Source organism: Oryctolagus cuniculus, chromosome 16 (assembly GCF_051225735.1).
Source record: "Oryctolagus cuniculus isolate XC-2025 breed Fujian yellow rabbit chromosome 16, ASM5122573v1, whole genome shotgun sequence".
NCBI lineage: Eukaryota > Metazoa > Chordata > Mammalia > Lagomorpha > Leporidae > Oryctolagus > Oryctolagus cuniculus.
The window spans coordinates 14060413-14080683 of NC_142882.1; positions in this window are offsets into that span (position 1 = coordinate 14060413).

Consider the following 20271-nt stretch of genomic DNA (forward strand, 5'->3'; position numbering starts at 1 on the left):
CCATGGTCAAAGTGGAAGTTCTCTCCTCCCTTCAGAGAAAGGTACCTCCTTCTTTGATGACCCATTCTTTTCACTGGGATCTCACTCGTGGAGATCTTTCATTTATTTTTTTTTTTCCCCAGAGTGTCTTGGCTTTCCATGCCTGAAATACTCTCATGGGCATTTCAGCCGGATCCGCATGCCTTAAGGGCTGATTCTGAGGCCAGAGTGCTGTTAGGACATTTGCCATTCTATGGGTCTGCTGTGTATCTCACTTCCCTTGTTGGACCATTCTCTCCCTTTTTTATTCTATCAGCTAGTATTTGCAGACACTATTCTTGTTTATGTGATCCCTTTGGTTCTTAGTCCTATCATTACGATCAATTGTGAACAGAAATTGATCACTGAGACTAGTGAGATGACATTGGTACATGCCACCTCGATGGGATTGAATTCGAATCCCCTGGTATGTTTCTAACTCTACTGTTTGAGGTAAGTCAGCTTGAGCATGTCCCGAATTGCACATCTCTTCCCTCTCTTATTCCCACTCTTATATTTAACAGTGATCACTTTTCAGTTAAGTTTCAGCACTTAAGAAGAATTGTGTATTGATTACAGTATTCAACCAAAAGTATTAAGTAGAACAAACAAAAAAAAATACTTAGAGGGATAACATATTAAGCTGCTCATCAACAGTCAGGGTGAGGGCTGATCAAGTCACCATTTCTCATAGTGTTCATTTCACTTTAACAGGTTTCCTTTTTGGTGCTCAGTAAGTTGTCACCTATCAAGGAGAACAAGTGGTATTTGTCCCTTTGGGATTGGCTTATTTCACTCAACATAATGTTTTCCAAATTCCTAACAGGGATCACTTTTCAGTTAAAATTTAAACACCTAAGAATAATTGTGTGTTAATTACAGAGCTCGACCAATGGTACTAGAAGAAAAACAAAATACTAAAATGGATAAAGTATTACATTGTACATCAACCGTCAGGACAAGAGCTGATCAAGTCACTGTTTCTCACAGTGTCCATTTCACTTCAACAAGTTTCCCCTTTGGTGCTCAGTTAGTTGTCGCCAATCAGGGAGAACATATGATATTTGTCCCTTTGGGACTGGCTTAATTCACTCAGCATGATGTTTTCCAAATTCCTCCATCTTGTTGCAAATGACTGGGTTTTGTTCTTTTTGACTGCTGTATATTATTCTATAGAGTACATGACAGCATCAAGAACACTAAGTAGAATCTAATGAAAATCATTTTTTATAGTCTAAATTTTTTTTCAAGGTTATGAGAATCACAGAAATAGTTTGGAGATATCTTTTTTTATTATCACTGCAGCTTTTTGTAGACATTTGAAAGATGAGTTAAGAACACTGAAAAGATTCAGGTTTTGAGTGAGATGTCGGTCATGAGTTTACACACTACCGTTGATGCTTATGATCTCTGTAGGATTTTTAGCAACTTTGTAAATGGTCTAGAACTTAATACCTAGAAGTCATCTATTTGGGGAAAAAAGAAGTAAACTTGCCAGCTTGCAGCTGACAACAATTGCTGTAAGTAACCCAGCAGGGAAAAAAAAAAAAAAAGGCCTTCATAGGAAAATTAATTGTATTTAAGTAAAATGATTAAAAGCAAGAGACATTTCAATTAATGCTCTTAATTTGAAATTCAAATAAGTAAATATAAGAATTAAACAGACTTCAGTAACATATAGATAGATAAATAGGTAAAATGGAATTCCTCAGTGTGTGAGGAAAACAGTGAATAAAAATAAAGTGAGCCGGCGCCGCAGCTCAATAGGCTAATTCTCCACCTTGCGGCGCCAGCACACCGGGTTCTAGTCCCGGACAGAGTGCCGGATTCTGTCCCAGTTGCCCCACTTCCAGGCCAGCTCTCTGCTATGACTCAGGAGTGCAGTGGAGGATGGCCCAAGTGCTTGGGCCCTGCACCCGCATGGGAGACCAGGAGAAGCACCTGGCCCCTGACATTGGATCGGCACGGTGTGCTGGCCACAGTGCACTGGCTGCGTCAGCCATTGGAGGGTGAACCAACAGCAAAGGAAGGCCTTTCTCTCTGTCTCTCTCTCTCTCTCACTGTCCACTCTGACTGTAAAAATAAATAAATAAATAAATGTTTCTGACAATTTCATGTTCTGAATGAAATGCTTATTTTCAAGGCAAATATACTTGAATGAAATTGCTTCTGTGACTGTTGGTATATTATATGGTAAATTACAGAAAAGGCTCATGAAAATGGCTTTGGTGAATAGCTTAGAGATGGCCCCGAATGCTTGGATAACTGACAAGTTAGATGTTGCCCAACTATTTCAGAAGGTACTAAAAACAGAGATACTTACCTCTTGGGTTCCATCCCTAAGTAGAAGTATAATCCCATGTTGGGACACATCAAGGCTTTCCTGAAGGGCTAGGGAAGGTGAGTGTGATCATGGACAAAGTTTGTTTCAGAAGAGTTCAAGGGCCATTCCATGATATTTTAGAGCCCTTAGAACCTCACTCACACCTCCTCCATGTGCCAGAGCTGAGGCACCACTGAGTGGCAGCCTGAGTCTGACCATTGCTGCCTCAGGGCATGGCTGTGTTGTTGCTCTGAATTCCATAGTCTCACCTTCTCCCCGATGCTGCCCCTCTCTTTAGGTGGCTGTGGAATTACTACCAATATGTGCTGGCCTTCCGTTTTGCCATCCAGGAGATCAGTAAGGACCCCCCCAGCTCCTCCCCAACCTGACCCTGGGTTTCCAGTTCTACAATTCTGTTACCAGTGGTCAGTTCACCCTGAGGAGCACTCTGCACTGGCTGACTAGTAACCACCATCTCATCCCTAACTACACCTGCCAGACAGAAGGCAAGACATTTGCCTTCATTGCTGGAACCACATCAGCATTTTCCACTGAAATTGGAACGATGTTGAGCTGTACAAAACCCCGTAGGTAAATATGTAGTGAATTCTGGATTGAAATGCTTGCATATCCTGCCAGAGCTGCCCAATTTGAAGCAAGGGTCATGTGAGGAAGCCAACTGCATATATATCACCATGATTTGAAACATATTCTGGGGAATTCCTTAGACTGTGAGAAAGGGAATGAGCCCTGAACTGTGAGAGCCTCAGCCCAGATCCATGTCTAGGGCCAATGTATCCATTCCCACCTGCTGAGAATGTTAATTGCTGACTATTGATAGGAAATACAGCACAGAAATATCCTAGGATGACTCAATGTTAGATGTGGGGATGTAAAAACCTTGTCCTGTATTTTCCATTTAGAATGCACAGAGAACCATGACAGTCCCAAAGATCATCAAGGAGTGTTTGGGGTGGTTTCACAGTTAGATGAGATTTTTACCCTCTCCCTATGCCCAATGCTGACTTCCTCACATTCAGAAGATTCCTTAATGGGCTTCCTGTTCACTTTCCCTGTGAAACTAAGAGATTTAAATCTTAGTGTGCATTTGACAGAATAAGTAACAAGAGGGGCAGAGAATTCAAACCCCTTCACTGGTATAGTCACAAAATACCCACCATACTGCTGCACCTGATATGATGTGGTGAAGCATAGCAGTGTAGCACTCAATTCAAATATCCCAAGAATGTGCCAGGAACCAATTACATAATCCAGTCAAGCTACCTACCAGGGTCTGTATTCGCATTTCCAGGGTTCTTAAAGTAGACCCACTTCATAGTCAAAGTGGAAGTTCTCTCCTCTCATCAGAGAAAGGTAACTCCTTCTTTGATGGTCCATTCTTTTTGCTGAGATCTCACTCATACAGATCTTTTATTTAGGTCATTTTTTTGCCACAGTGTCTTGACTTTCTATGCCTGAGAAACTCTCATGGGCTTTTTAGCCTGATCTGAATGCCATAAAGGCTGAGTCTGAGGCCAGAGTGTTATTTAGGAATCTGCCATTTTATGAGTCTGCTGTGTATCCCACTTCCCATGTTGGATCACTCTCTCCTTTTTAATCCATCAGTTATTAGCAGACACTGGACTTGTTTATGTGATCCCTTTGACACTTAACCCTATCAAGGTGATCAATTATGAACTGATCACTTTGAATATTAAGATGGCATTAGTACATGCCACCTTGATCGGATTGAATTGGAATCCCCTAGTACATTTCTAGCTCTACCATTATGGGTAAGTCTAAGTGAGCATGTGCGAAATATACATCTACTCCCTCTCTTATTCCCAGTCTTATATTTATTTATTTATTTTATTTTATTTTTTTTGACAGGCAGAGTGGACAGTGAGAGAGAGAGAGACAGAGAGAAAGGTCTTCCTTTTGCCGTTGGTTCACCCTCCAATGGCCGCCGCGGCCGGCGCGCTGTGGCCGGCGCACCGCGCTGATCCGATGGCAGGAGCCAGGAGCCAGGTGCTTTTCCTGGTCTCCCATGGGGTGCAGGGCCCAAGCACCTGGGCCATCCTCCACTGCACTCCCTGGCCACAGCAGAGGGCTGGCCTGGAAGAGGGCAACCGGGACAGAATCCGGCGCCCCAACCGGGACTAGAACCCGGTGTGCCGGCGCCGCTAGGCGGAGGATTAGCCTAGTGAGCCGCGGCACCGGCCCCAGTCTTATATTTAACATGGATCAATTTTCAGTTAAATTTAAATACCTAGAAATAATTGTGTGTTAATTAAAGAGTTCAATCAATGGTATTAAGTAGAATAAAAAATACTAAAAGGAATAGAATAGTAAGTTGTCCCTTGACAGTCAGGATAAGGGCTGATCAAGTCATTGGTTCTCATAGTATCTGTTTCACTTCTACAAGTTTCCTTTTAGGTGCTCAGTTAGTTGTCTCCAATCAGGGAGAACATATGATATTTGTCCCTTTGGGTCTGGATTATTTCACTCAGCATGATGTTTTTCAGATTCCTCCATTTTGTTCCAAATAACTGGATTTCATTTTTTCACTGCTGTATAGTATTCTATAGAGTACAAATTCCATAATTTCTTTATCCAGTCTTCTGTTGATGAGCATTTAGGTTGATTCCATGTCTTAGTTATTGGGAATTGTGCTTCAATTAACACTGAGGTTCAGACATGCCTTTTATTTGCCAGTTTTATTTCCTTTGGGTAAATTCCAAGAAGTGCAATGGCTGGGTCATGTGGTAGGGCTATATTCAGGTTTCTGAGGAATCTCCAGACTGACTTCCATAGTGGCTTGACCAGTTTGCATTCCCATCAGCAGTGGGTTAGTGTGCCTTTTTCCCCACATCCTTGCCAGCATCTGTTGTTAGTTGATTTCTGTAGGTGAGCCGTTCTAACCAGGGTGAAGTGAAACCTCATTGTGGTTTTGATTTGCATTTCCCTGATTGCTAGTGATCCTGAGCATATTTTCATGTGTCTGTTGGCCATTTGGATTTCCTCTTTTGAAAAATGTCTATTGAAGTCCTTGGTCCATCCCTTAAGTGGGTTGTTTGTTTTGTTGTTGTGGAGTTTTTTGATCTCTTTGAAGATTCTGGTTATTAACACTTTGTCGGTTGCATAATTCGCAAATATTTTTTCCATTCTGTCATTTGCCCCTTCACTTTCCTGAGTGTTTCTTTTGCAGTACAGAAACTCTCAATTTGATGTCATCCCGATTGTTAATTCTGGCTTTGACTGCCTGTGCTTCTGGGGTCTATTCTAAGAAATCTTTGCCTGTGCCCATATCTTGGAGGTTTTCTCCAATGTTCTGTAATAATTTGAAGATGTTGTGTTGTTGATTTATATCTTTAATCCATGTTGATTGGATTTTTGTGTAAGGTATAAGATAGGGGTCTTGCTTCATGCTTCTGCACATGGAAATCCAATTTTCCGAGCACCATTTATTGAATAGACTGTCCTTGCTCCAGGAATTGGTTTTAGCTCCTTGATCAAATATAAGTTGACTGGGCCGGCGCCTTGGCTCAATAGGCTAATCCTCCACCTAGCAGCGTGGGCACACTGGTTCTAGTCCCAGTCGGGGCACCGGATTCTGTCCCAGTTGCCCCTCTTCCAGGCCAGCTCTCTGCCATGGCCCTGGAGTGCAGTGGAGGATGGCCCAAGTGCTTGGGCCCTGCACCCCATGGGAGACCAGGAGAAGTACCTGGCTCCTGCCATTGGATCAGCGCGGTGTGCCGGCCGCAGCGCGCTGGCCGCCGCGGCCATTGGAGGGTGAACCAACGGCAAAGGAAGACCTTTCTCTCTGTCTCTCTCTCTCTCTCACTGTCCACTCTGCCTTTCAAAACAACAACAACAAAAAAAAAAGAATCAAGTCTTGGGGCTGGTGCTGTGGTGTAGTAAGCTAAGCCTCCACCTGTGGTGCCAGCATCCCACATGAACACCGGTTCGTATCACAGAAGAAGCTCTGAGCTTTGGATCAGCTCAGCTCTGGCCATTGTGGCCATCTGGGGAGTGAACCAGTGGATGGAAGACTTTTCTCTCTGTCTCTTCCTCTCTCTGACTGTAACTCTGCATCTCAAATAAATAAATAAAAAATCTTAAAAAAAAGAATAAAGTAAAAAAAAAAAGAAAAAAGAAAAAAATATAAGTTGACTGTAGATGTTTGGATTGATTTCTGGTGTTTCTATTCTGTTCCATTGGTCTATCCATCTGTTTCTGTACCAGTACCTTGTTGTTTTGACTATAACTGCTCTGTAGTGTGTCTTGAAATCTGGTATTGTGATGCCTCCAGCTTTGTTTTTGTTGTACAAGATTGCTTTAGCTATTTGAGGTCTCCTGTGTCTCCATATGAATTTCAGCACCATTTTTTCCAGATCTGAGAAGAAGGTCTTTGGTATTTTGGTTGGTATTGCATTGAATGTATAAATCGCTTTTGGGTGAATGGACATTTTGATGATGTTGATTCTTTCAATCCATGAGCATGGAAGATTTTTCCATTTTTTGGTATCTTCTTCTATTTCTTTCTTTAAGGTTTTGTAATTCTCATTGTGGAGATCTTCAACGTCCTTGGTTAAGCTTATTCCAAGGTATTTGATTGTTTTTGTGGCTATTGTGAACTGGATTGATCTTAGAAGTTCTTTCCCAGTTGTGGCATTGCCTGTGTATACAAAGGCTGTTGATTTTTGTGCATTGATTTATATCCTGCTACTTTGCCAAACTCTTCTATGAGTTCCAAGAGTCTCTTAGTAGAGTTCTTTGGGTCCCCTAAAGAAAGAATCATATCATCTGCAAAGAGGGATAGTTTGACTTCTTCCCTCCCAATTTATATCCCTTTAATTTATTTTTCTTGCTTAATGGCTTTGGCTAAAACTTCCAGAAATATATTTAATAGCAGTTGTGAGAGTGGGCATCCCTGTCTGGTACCAGATCTCAGTGGAAATGCTTCCAACTTTTCCCCATTCAATAGGATGCCGGCCATGGGTTTTTCATAAATTGCTTTGACTGTATTGATTAATGTTCTTTCTATACCCAGTTTGCTTAGGGTTTTCATCATGAGAGGGTGTTGTATTTTATCAAATGCTGTCTCTGCATCTATTGAGATTATCATATGTTTTTTCTTCTGCAGTTTGATAATGTGGTGTATCACATTGATTGATATGCGAACACTGAACCATCCCTGCATACCAGGGATAAATCCCACTTGGTCTGGGTGGATGATCTTTGTGATGTGTTGTTGCATTCTATTGGCCAGAATTTTATTGAGGATTTTTGCATCTATGTTCATCAGGGATATTGGTCTGTAATATTCTTTCAATGCTGCAATTTTTTCCAGCTTAGGGATTAAGGTGATGTTGGCTTCATAGAAAGAATTTGGGAGGATTACCTCTCTGTCAATTGTTTTGAAGTTTGGGAAAAAATGGAGTTATTTCTTCTTTAAATATCTGGTACAATTCAGCAGTGAATCCATCTGGCAAATTCATATTAGGGATTGCTCATCCCCAAATTCCGAACCAAGTCTTCTTCCCTAACTCAAGAGAGGTGACACTTCGGAGACACCATTTGGGCAGATGGCCTTGACCTAATGAGTCAAGGAAGTCCCCCACTAAGCACAGGACATACATATGATCTGATACACCACTGTCTGTCTGTCTAATGTAGGGAACCCCCTGCATAATGCCATCAGCCACTGAGGTGCTAGGAATTGTTTTGTTTTGGCAGCAGTGCTGTGGGTTTCTTTCCTTTGTCTAGAGTTGGCATGGCATGCCACTCTTAAGTGCTCAAACATGGGAATGGTACCCCCTGTCAGAAACCCACACAGATTACCAAACATAATGAAGCTGTGAATTATAAGAGCCTGTCACTCCAGGCCTCTGCCTCACAGGCAACAGTTGATGACTTGGGGAGAGAACTCTGACAGTGAAAATGACATGACAGCAGACAACACAGCAATGCCTAGTCCGCCACTCTCCAAATACCCATGGGATGAACTTAGATGACCTCAAAGCAATAACCCATGTGAAGTCATCCCATCTGTACCCAGTGAGTATCCCCACATTTGTGGCAGTCCCCAGGCACCCCAGGCTCTCAGGGCAGCTGCTAGAATCCATCCCACCTGCATGTTTGCTGTTAATTTAGGAACAGACACAGAATTCAGGGCCTGGATTCTAATGCCAGTAAATGACCTTACTATGCTAAAGAAGCCTTCTCAAGAGTCAGGTCCCAACTCTCCCTCTTTTGAACAGATGCTCACACAATGGGCAATGAACATTCAAACTCATTTTGACTGGGTTACACTGCTCAAAGCATTTTTGTCAAGTCCACAGTCCTTACAGTGGAAAGGAAGAGGCTGTAACTGTGGCAAGGAATAATGCTGCCTATGGAATTGCAGTAACCTCTGATATGCTTACAGGACATGGCACCTACATATATCCTTGTGAACAGGCCCGCATTGGAGTAGGTGCCTATTTTGATCAGGTTAGAGATTTGGCACTTAGAGCCATAAACTATAAATCTTCCTAATTATAGACAGCTCTTTAGAAACCTAGTTCAAGGGCCAGGCAAATCATTCCCTGATTTCCTCACCAGAGTCTTGGAGGCAGTACAGAAAAGATTGCCACTTGGTCCTCATCAAGACAACTTGGTCAAACAATTAGCTTGGGAAGGTGCTACCAAAGAGGCAAACATTGCAATTGCCCCTGTCTGTAATGAAAGCCTTTCTTCATTGGATAGTAGCTAAAAAGGAGGTAAACCCTGCTGATACACCATATAATCCCTAACTGCATCCATTAACATACTGAACACAAGGAAGTCTAATTATCCTCCAATTTGTTGGGGATGTCAGGAAACAGGACACCTACAGCAAAACTGCCCAACTACTGACAGGGCAAGCCCAAAACACTGTGTTCCAGATATTAAAAAGGCTTTCACTGGGAAAGATATTGCAAGACCAAGCCTTTAAACTCCCAGTGGGGCAGCCTTTGGCCCAGCAGGTAAGTGGGAGTTCCACCACCATTAACTGGTCGATGCCCATCTTCAATCTGAGGCAAAAATTGACCCTATACTTTGATGATATTGCCTTTTTGGGTTTAATTGATATGGGGGTGGATTCCACTGTCTTAAAAGCTAGGAATGCAAGGAAAATGCACCATTGGAAGAAAATTCCCTTGGCCCAACCTCCAAGGCATTGGAGGATTAAAATTGGCTGATCAGGTCATCACGCCTGTAACTTGGTGAGATGACTGTGGAGATACAGGAACCATCTTTCCACTAATTGCTGAGGTTTCCATGACCTTATGGGGGAGAGATGTTCTCTCACAAATGCAAGTGGTTCTTACTACGGATCACAAATCTCCATGAGCCAACAGCTTTGATGGAGAGCCTACAAGTAAGATTCACGCCCATAGAACACACTTCTCACCTCATACAAAAGCCAGGCCCAATCCCCATTGAATGAGAAAAAACAGGAAACATCTAGGTAGAGCAGTAGTCAATATTACAATCCAAATTTGGCATCCTTAGAGAATTGGTACAGGAACAATTGGAAAAGGGACACATAGAGCCCTCCATTAGCCCTCATAACATGCCCAATTTTCTTACTTTTGATTACTTTGATTCCCAAAGGGTCATCCCAGCTTATAAACACTGGGGATCCTCTCCATCCCAGACCCCAGCCCCTGTGGTTAGGTGGAAAGACTCACTGACTGGAGAATGGAAGGGACAACACCCTCTGCTAACAAAGGGCTGAGGATATGCTTGTGTCTTTCCAGAGAATGAGAGACAGCCTTTTTGGGTACCAGCAGAAACATCAAGGCTGCAACTGATGGTCAACCAGAACCAGCTGAGCAATTGAGAATCTGCCTTGTTAGCAGATGCACCTGGCACTGATTGTAAAGCTGATGCCCTATCATCCTACCCTGCCCACAGCCACATCTGCTGCTGCTTTATACCCCACTTAGCTCAGGTCAGCCACTCAAATGGCCCACAGCCTGTGTGTGGTCATGCCATTCCTGATTACCATTGTTCCTCATTCTACCCCCATCTGAGCAAGCACTCCTGTGGTCTCCCATTTTGAGGGCTGGTTAGTCAATGATGGGTAAGATCCCCTGGGGACAACCTAAGAGAGGCACAGCCACCTAGGGAGACCACATGGAAAGGGTCAACAATGGTATTTTCAAGGATCATGTCTCCCATTGCTCAAAAATAAACAAAAAGGGGGAAATGTGGTGGAATAAGAAGGCCATGTCAAGATGGCCACTGGCAAGTGAGTGTCAGTTACTCAGGAATGGCTTCAGAACACACCTGGCAATGGAGCCTGTCTGGCAACAGGCTGAGATTGGTTAGGGCATAAACCACCCCTTGACCAGATTGGCTGCCTTAGCTATATAAGCTGCTGTAACAACTGAAATAAATGAGTCTGCAGGCTGCTCACCTCTGGCCTGTTTTCACCCAACCACTGGTGTCTGTGTGGTGACTCTGCGCCTCTTGCCCCCACCGCACTCCTCTCAGAACGAATCCACAGCAACATGGATTTGTCTGGATTTTATTCTACATTATCTGAATCCATCACTTATATGTAGAATAGATTTAGTAACTCATGGGACATAAAGATTAAATTAGTTGAAGAGATTAAAGTCTAGGAAAAAGGCAAATATCCATATGTAAAAAACTCAGAGCTTATTACACCATCTAATTTCTGTTCTTACTTCTGAAAAGTCTATGGATAGATTTGTATTTGTTGAACCAAAATTGAGCTAGAATTTCATTTACTGTACTTACATAGAATTTTAAAATAAACCTACCACTATATGTGTGACCTACACAAAAATCATAGGGACCTGTAAACCCATGTTTGCATATGTTATTGAAGAACTAGATATAGCTTTCATAAAGATATAACCAAATCTTTGGGATGAGTTGCAAAGAGCCCATACCCTAGCCACCCTTGAAATACATCATACACCTCTCTTGATTGTGTTAAGAAAATTCCCATTTCATTAGGAGGGTTCATGGAAAGACACTTCTCGTCATTTGAACCTATGACATGGTGGCCACAAAAATCAAACAACAAAAAACTAATTTCAACCAAAAAGAAACATTGAGGATAGGGAGATTGAGGAAAAATGAGAACTGCTGAGTACACATCCACCTCCCACTTCTCATCTGATGGCTCTCTTTCTTTCCAATTATGCCTCTCCTTCAGCTTCAACAACTTCCAAGGAAAAGCCCATTTGCAAACATTACTGGGGATGAAGAATCCTCCTATGATCACAGCACTGTATGGCATATCATGATATCCAGAGTGTGTGTATTTTCCTCTGGGTCTTGGGTTGCTGGCTAAAATTGGAGAGTTTTCCTGCAAGAGTGTACATGACCAAGGCTTGGTCATCAAAATGCAGAGATGATAGAATGGCCTCCTGCATTCAAGGAGGTGTCGTTCCAAGAGAAGAATTAGAAAGAGGGTGAGGTGAGAGGAGATGAAGTATGAAATTTTAAATATGCATTCAATTCTCATTTCACATGTATGCATACAATACAATGTTCCTCACACATGTCATCAGCAAATGCACAACTTTCTATCAGCAGCTGAGAGAAAATTAGGAACAAAGCTAACACATGGGTTAGAAGCAATTTAAGATAAAAGAAGCACGCAGACACACACACACACACACGCAAAACACAGGTGCTGTATATATTCCTATATACATTCTGAAGGGCTTAATTATATGGTGCAAAACTTTACTGTATTTTGAAGCATATTGAACACAATTAGATTACATAAGATTATATATAAGTGTAAATGCAGGAATGAACTACTGCTCTTGTCTGGATATACTTATTTGCAATTCATGAGACTGTTTCTCCATTAAAGTACTACAGGCCTGGGAGAGATATTAGGCACAGCCATGAAGAGAATTCCTGAGGTACATATAGGGTCATAAGTGGTGAATGTGACCCTTCACCTTCTTGATAAAGAATTATTTGACATGATGAAACTGAGTATTTTTTTATTCCAACACTAATTATTTCTACAATTGCCAAAACCATGAAAATACTAGACTAACCTAACAACTCTTGGCCCGTGTGCATGAAAGTTTACAGAGCTCTGTCTCAGCAATGCCCTAGGGAGGAATGAGAGTCCAAAGCATGTTTTTCCAAAGCAGTTTTTCTCCTTAATGGAGAGTAGCAGGTGCATAGCCTCAGGGTGGGGTGATGCTATGAGTTCCTGATTGGGACAGAAATGAAACAAAGTAAATATATAGAAACCAGAGCTGATCTGATCACAGGGACATTAAGGCAAGGCCTCAGCCCTGTGACTCCCTTTGAAATGTCTTCCTTGTGATTTTGGCTGTGTCCCTGTGTGACTCAATAGACTAGCACACACTGTCTACAGGTTTAGTGCGTATAGCTATACTGGGATCAGCTTTGCCCTACACAGAGCTCTATTCTCCCTGCAGTTCCTCAGAGAACTGAGATAGAAGACATAATCCAGACCATTTTCTCCTAATATCAACAGAGGTTTGGGCCTTTAACTTTACGGTGGGTTCACTTGACTTGCTGTTTTCAGTGATTTTTGTCAACCTACTCCTGAATCCTTTATACAGTTCACAGGACATACCTCCCAGGAACTGTTATAATTCCATGAGACCAAGTGTCTACAGAGATGGAGACCTGGTACTGGGTGGGTTTTTCCCCCTTTACTTCCTGGAACCAGAATCAGACATGATCCAGTTATCTTTTTTATCCAGGCCAATGGATAAGATGGCAGTTAATTGGTAAGTCCAACATTGAGTTATGTGTCAACTGTGCTTCGGACTGTCAGATTGTACTTGTGCTTGTATCTGTGAATGTTTAATTGTGCTTGAGAATTCTAAAGAATAAATATACAGAAGTTGCAGGAATGCAGATAAGAGAGGGCTGGAGTTCCTTCTGTTCTTTTGCTTTTCACAACCTTCCCTTTCCATTTTCTGCTTGCTCTCCACTACTGCAGAGTGAGAAATGGACATTTTGTATTCACTCTATTGATATCAGCAAGAAACATTTCAATTTAATGCTCCTAACTTCCATTCAAATAAGTAAAAGTAAGTATGGAACAGTCTTCAGTGTCATATTTTTTGATGGGTCTACTTAGTGTATAACAAGTAAGCCCTGTTTATGAAATAAAAAACTTTTTGAATCAACCATTCATTGAATAGAACAAAATTTGACTATTTTAGGTAAAAAAAAAGTTTGAAATTTTGTATGTAATAATAATACAAAATTGTATGAATCTTGAGAATAAATGTACTAACCTTAAATCAAACATTGCATTTTAGAAATTGCATAAACATATTTCATGAATTTAACATATTGAAATGACAATCTATAAAGCTCAACATTCAAACACATGAATCAATGCACCTAAACAACAGACAATTGCATAAATTTATGAAATTCCACATAAACTATTGACAAGTATGTATTTCTTGACATTCAAATTATGGATGAATTGTAAAAATAAGGAAGAAAATTTCCAAGAAGAGGAGCAAAGGTATCCATTGTGTGAAAAGAAAACATTCATAACACTCTAGGACAGCTAATATTTGAGAGCCATTACTAAATCCCAAGAACTCATAATTTTGCTTAAGCTTTATAGAAACATGCAGAGAATGTTAAAGAATAAAATGTGAAATGTTAAAAGAGATTTCAGTGAATGAGGAAAACAGTGAATAAAAATAAAGTGAACCTTGTAAATATTCTAACAATTTGACCTTCTTAATAAAATGCTCATTTTCAAGGAACATATATTTGAATGAAAATGCTTCTGTGAGTGTTGGTATAGTAAGTGGAAAATTACAGAAAGGGTTCACAAAAATGGCTTTGGTGAATAGATTAGAGATGTTGAAAAACACTTGGGTAACTGACAAGCCAGATGGTGTTCAACTATTTTAGAAGTTACTGAAAAGAGAGATGCGTGTCTCTTGCTTTCCATCCCTAAGTAGAAGTATAATCCCATGTTGGGACACATCAAGGCTTTCCGGAAGGGTTCGGGAAGGTGAATGTGATCATGGACAAAGTTTGCTTCAGAGGAGTCCAATGGCCATTCCATGATCTTCTAGAACCCTTGAGACTTCACTCAGACCTCTTCCATGTGCCAGAGCTGAGGCACCACTGAGTGGCAGCCTGAGTCTGGCCATTGCTGCTTCAGGGCATGGCTGTGTTGTTGATCTGAATTCCATGGTCTCTCCCTTCTCTCTGACCCTGCTCCACTCTTTAGGTGGCTGTGGAAGAACTACCAATACGTGCTGGCCTTCCGTTTTGCCATCCAGGAGATCAATAAGGACCCCCAGCTCCTCCCCAACCTGACCCTGGGTTTCCAGCTCTACAATTCTGTTACCAGTGGTAAGTTCACCCTGAGGAGCACTCTGCACTGGCTGACTGGAAAGCATTATCTCATCCCTAACTACACCTGCCAGACACAAGGCAAGACAGTTGCCATCATTGCTGGAACCACATCAGCATTTTCAGCTGAAATTGGAACGATGTTGGAGCTGTACAAAACCCCACAGGTAAATGGGTTGTAAATATTTCCATCTGCCACCAGATCTGCCATACCTGAAGCAAGGGTCATTGGAAGCCACATGACATATAGACTGTTAGTTGAAAGAGATTCTGGAGATCTCTTTTGGCTGTGAGAAAAGGAAGGAGCAGTGGAAGCTGAGAGCCTCCCCCCAGATCCAGCTTGGGCCAATGTATCCATCCCCACCTGCTGGGAATGTTGATTGTTGACTATTCACAGGAAATACCCACAGCACAGACATGTCCTAGGATGACTCCATGTTAGACATGTGTATATAAATCACTAGCCTGTGCTTTCATTTGGAGCACACAGAGGACCATGACAGTAACAAAGTTCATCAAAGAGTGTTTGGTGCTGAGTTGCATTTAGGTGAGATTCACCCTCTCCCTATCCCTATCCTGACTTCATCCCAATCCTGACTTCATCACATTCAGCAGATTCTTTCACAGGGCTCCCAGGTCACTTTCCATGTCAACACAGTGATTTAATCTTAAAGTGTGTTTGATAGACTGAGAAACAAAGAGAGGCAGACAGTGTACACACATTCACTAGTTTAGTCACCAAATACCCACTATGGTGCTGGTGCTGTCTGTGTTGAGAATGAGGGACCAGCACTAAATTAAAATCTCAAAAATGGTTTCAGGAACCAAGTACATAATTTGACCAGCTGCCTCCAAGGGTCTGCATTTCCAGCATTCTTAAAGGACACCACTTCAAACAGGTAGCAATCTGTGCAAAATAACTTCAAGATAGACTGGAATAGCTTAGGAAGATTCTGGTCTGAAAAGCAACTTTACCAAAACTCAGAGATGGTAGGTGAATGAATTATTCAAGGCAATTTAGGTTATGCTGTGAAAACAAATGAAATTCAAACTATGAAGTGATTAACAGAGTAAGGGGTTGTTTGTCTCAGAGGTAACATTTAACACCAGTTGCAGTGTGGGCTGCTCCCCACATGTGACATGCGGTGAGAAGTGAGAAAGTCCAATGTCCTTGTCCAAAATCCTTGCTCTCTTCTTCCTTTGGATGAATATGAAGATACATAGGTATCTTATACATATTCTTTCATGCTATAAATGAGGATATGCATTTCTCCTCCTGAAAGCAATAGGCATTGAAGCATGGATTTCTCTAAGCCCAGATGGTAGAAATTGGCCTTCTTTACCTGCAAAAGTTAGATCATAATGGTTTTCTTTCTATTCAGATCACTTATGGCCCCTATGATCCCATGCTAAGTAGAGAGACAAGTTTCCATCACTCTATCAGATGGCCACTAGTGACAACTCTCTGATCTGTGGAATGCTCTCATTGCTGCTCCATTTTGGCTGGATTTGGGTGGTGATCTTTGTATCTAATGATCTGAAAGGAGAGCAGTTCCTTCAAGATATTTTAGCCGAGATGGTAAAGAAAGATGTCTGCTTGGCCTATGCAATAAAGCTCCCTGACACTAAGAAAAGGTATAAAAAAACTGAAATATCTTTCCTAGCGGAGATCCGAATTTCATCAGCAAATGTGCATATTCTATATGGTGATGTGAGGAGTCTCTACACCATGGAAATTCTAAGCAAATACTATTTAACCCTGGGGAAGGTGTGGATCATGGCTGCAAAGTGGGAGATTGTTCTGCTCGAGACACAACAGATGCTGCACTCTTTCCATGGAGGCTTCTCATTTTCACATTACAAGGAAGAAATCCCTGGCCTCAAACATTTTGTCAGGACAGTTGACCCTTCCCACTACCCAGAAGATTTCTTCCTCAGTCAACTATGGCTTCATGCTTTTCACTGCATACCTCCTGGGTCACTTTGTGGAACAATTGGAGTCTGCCCACCAAATGCTTCCTTTGAGTTTTTCTCGGGACACATTGACATGCTGACCATATCTGACTCCAGCTATTTCATCTACAATGCTGTGTATGCAGTGGCCCATGCCCTCCATAAGATGCTTTCAGAGCAAATAGAAAAGGGATCTCCAGCAGATGCAGCTCAACCTAGGATTCTTCCATGGCAGGTAAACATCTCCCAGAACAGGACATGCATTGAACACCTGCTGGCATCCTCAGGTATTTTTATTGCAAGTTCACATGTACATGTTTTCATGTTGAGATTGCCATGATCAGGTATAATGGAGAGTGGGTTCTTTCACAACAGACTGGGCATAGATACATCTGTAATAGTTATCTGTGTGTGGAGGATTTGTTATCTCTTCTTGAACATTTTAAAAAACATTTTCTGCTATGGAACATGTTGAAAATATTTAAAGACAGTATATATACTAAGAAATGCACATAATCTACAGATAAATGAGTTTTTGTTGTTGTATCACACTCATAATCAACACCCAAATTCAGTGCATAGCATTACTAGTATCCCAAAGGAGCTCAGTATCCCCAACTCAATTTTTTTAACATGTGAACTCAATTTTTTAACATGTAAAAGAGGAGAATATTGTCATTAACATGATATGATACAGTGAAGCAATATTAATATTATATAGCCAATGATATGACAGCAACACATTTTTATACTCTATATATTAACTAGCACAAATAAGACAAAAACTGATATTTTTTAGGTCTGGCTTATATAATTTACTGTAATGATCTCCGATTTTAAATCTCAAGTATTCTTTCTTATGGTTGAATAATATTCCACTATACATATGTATATGTGCATGTATTATATATATGTACATGTATGTATATATGTATGTGTATATGTCACATTTCCTCATCCAGTCATCAGTTGATGGACATCTAGATGATTCCACATCTTAGCTAATGTGCATTGAGCTGCTATAAACATGGGAGTATAGGTGATTACTTCATGTGCTGATTTCATTTCCTTTGAATACATTCCCAGGTGTGGACAGCTGGACCATATGGTACAACTAGTATTGGTTTTCTGATAATCACTCTACTATCTTCCATTATGGTTGTACCAGCTTACAATCTTTTCCATCACAATTTATTGAGGTACTTATTTTCCAGATCCTCTCCAGGCTTTGTTATTTTTCACATTTTGGATAATATTCATGCTATGTGCGGTGGAGTGAAATCTCACTGTAGTTTTTATTGGCACTTTCCTAATGGTTAGTGGCCTGAGCATCTTTTCATGTTTCTCTTAGCCATTTGTATTTCATCCTTTGAAAAATGCCCGTTCATGTCTTTGGTTCATTTCTTTTTTTTAAAGATTCATTTATTTATTTTAAAGTCAGAGTTACACAGAGAGAGGAGAGGCAGAGAGAGAGAGAGAGAGAGAGAGAGAGAGAGAGAGATCTTCAATCCGATGGTTCATTCTCTGGTTGGCCGCAATGGCCGGAGCTGTGCCAATCCAAAGCCAGGAGCCAGGAGCTTCTTCTGAGTTTTCCATGCGGTGCAGGGGCCAAGGAACTTGGGCCATCTTCTACTGCTTTCCCGGGCCATAACAAGAGCTGGATTGGAAGTGGAGCAGCCAGGTCTCCAATCAATGCCATTTGTGATGCTGGCGCTTCAGGCCAGGGTATTAACCTGCTGGACCACTGCACCAGCCCAAGTTCATTCCTTACTAGGAATGTTGTTAATGTGGTTGTTAAGTTTCTTGAACTCCCTCTACAATCTGGAGATTAGTACTTTATCAGATGAATATTTTACAAATATTTTCTCCCATTCTGTAAGTTGTATCTTCACTTTGATGAATGTGTCTTTTGTAATCCCATGCGTCTATTGTCACCTTTATTGCCTGTATTTTTGGGGTCTTATCCAAGTAATTATGCACATGTCCTGCAGTGATTCCCCAGTGCTTGCCTTTGTAGTTTGATGGTTTTTGGTTTTAGGCTTAGATCCTTGAAAAAATGATGAATTAATATTTGTATAGGGTGTAAGGTAGCAATCAGATTTCAAATCTCCTCATGTGGAAATCCAAATGTCTGCATTTGTTGAAGAGACTGTCCTTTCTCTAAGGAGTGAATTTAGCTCCATGTAACATTTTCAATTCAGACTCTATAATGACAGATCATAGAAGAATAATGTTTCTCACCGTACAATGAAATGCTGCAAAATATCTTAATACAGCTCATTACAAGGACTAGGAAGAAGGTAATGATCAAAACTATATTTTCTTTTGGAATGATTGCAAAGCCAGGAAATATGGACTATGGTGTTTCCCACAGCAGATATCTCCTCTATAATGCTGTACGCTGTAGCCCATGCCCTCTGTGAGATGCTGATGGGGAAAATAGAAGTGGGGTCAATGGCGCTGGCGCCGCAGCTCAATAGGCTGATCCTACGCCTAGCGGCGCTGGCACACGGGGTTCTAGTCCCAGTTGGGGTGCCAGATTCTCTCCCGGTTGCCCCTCTTCCAGGCCAGCTCTCTGCTGTGGCCCGGGAGTGCAGTGGAGGATGGCCCAAGTGCTTGGGCCCTGCACCCCATGGGAGACCAGGAGAAGCACCTGGCTCCTGGCTCCTGCCTTCGGATATGCGTGGTGCACTGGCCGCAGTGCCCTGGCTGCAGCAGCCATTGGAGGGTGAACCAATGGCAAAAGGAAGACCTTTCACTCTCTCTCTGTCTCTCTCTCTATCTCACTGTCCACTCTTCCTGTAAACAACAACAAAAAAAAAATAGAAGAAGTGGGGTCAACGTTGTATCATAAAATGACTCTAACCCAGGAAGTGATGTCATACAGAAAACCTGACACAAGCAGTCAGGAGGGGCTGTGAACCTATTATTATATACAAGATCACTAAGCATGCACATAAGCACAGGGTACACCCACTGGGATATACATGGGTTTGTCTGGATTTTAACTCTGGCTTACATAAATCTAATACCCATTGTAGAACAATTAGGAATGTCTCCATGCATGTACAGGAAAATATACTGATCAAATTATTTAGTAAATCAAATAAATTTAATGTCTCACAGAAGAAATACATATAATCTATACTATATATATATGTAAATGGACATCAGCATGTTTACTTGTCTATGTAACTTCTGTGTTCATGTACAATAATAATTGACATATCAGCTGTGATTTGGTAGCCTCATAATTAGAAAAGTAAGTATATTGGCCAAGAATGTTTACAAAGATAAGATTATTGTTATGTATGAAGTTCTTGGTTCACGTTAGTGAAGACATGATGATAGTTGTTTAAAGAATTGGTCATCCCACAAAGGCATCAGGAGACTCAGAAAGTAAGGGCTAGTACACACTGTTCAGATCATAACTACCATCAGGGTATTCTTAATTATCTTTTTGGTTATAAAATATTTCCCCTATCATCTCAAAAGGTACCTGTATTCTCAACAAAAAAGAGTCAAAGTGCAGAGAGTCAAATAAAAATCTTGCATATTACTGTTAAAATCCACTGAGG